General features: G+C 56.0%; 1 non-coding gene across 1 annotated transcript; it reads left to right on the forward strand.

Moving 5' to 3' along the window:
* The first annotated feature begins 227 nt into the window (after positions 1–227).
* Tc00.1047053434277.10 lies at positions 228–294 on the forward strand. The gene has a single exon (XR_008254361.1). It is a non-coding gene; the product is annotated as a C/D small nucleolar RNA (snoRNA), TB8C3C3, 3' partial (small nucleolar RNA).
* Positions 295–752: the final 458 nt, after the last annotated feature.

The raw sequence follows: 752 nt of genomic DNA on the forward strand, positions 1-752 counted from the left end.
ACCGGTGTCACAGTTAGCAGAGGTGGATGAGGGCCGCACTGCGTCCCTGTCCCCTCTCTTCGTCCTCTCAGTCCACTGCAGTCACACCCGCCGCGCGGCATCTGGGCGACTACCATCCGGATGTCTGTGAGCCACTCGGAATGTGCAATCGGTGTGGACCCCTTTCCCCGTGACCAAGTGCTGCCACCGTGCTTCTTTGTTCCCTTCTTTGTGCAATGCCGTGTGCTCATGGTGCCGCTGCTTGCTGTGCAATGCCGACTCGCGTGAACGAGAAACGACGCTTTGACTGCTGGCGAACGGCGAATCCTCCGCTCCTCTTCCGTGTCACCATTTCATTCTCGGACGCGCTTGATGGCTGGCTGTCGTATCGCTGCCACGCGGTCTGCCTCGGCTCTTGTGTTTTGTTCACGGCATCGGGATTGCCCTGTGATGGAGCCATTCGGTAAAAGGAGCGGTGCCAGTGGTCATGTTTCTTTTTTCCTGGATTCCGCCACTCTGCGCGGTGACTGTGTGGGGTTGTGTGGGTGGTGGGAGGGCGATGGTGTTACCGGCGTGATTGCGTCAGCGCGACTTTGCCTCGGTGGCTGTACTGTGACGGGGATTGTGTATGACCGGATGTTTTTGCGTGCCACTGTGTTTGGTTACTGTTGTTGTTGCTGCCTCTTATTCTTTTTCTGAGCGTGCAGTTAGAGATACTTTTGCTTGACCAGCACAACTATCGTTTCAAGGTGTTAGGAGTTACTTGCAGTATT

Source organism: Trypanosoma cruzi, assembly GCF_000209065.1.
Source record: "Trypanosoma cruzi strain CL Brener chromosome Unknown tcruzi_1047053434277, whole genome shotgun sequence".
Lineage (NCBI taxonomy): Eukaryota > Euglenozoa > Kinetoplastea > Trypanosomatida > Trypanosomatidae > Trypanosoma > Trypanosoma cruzi.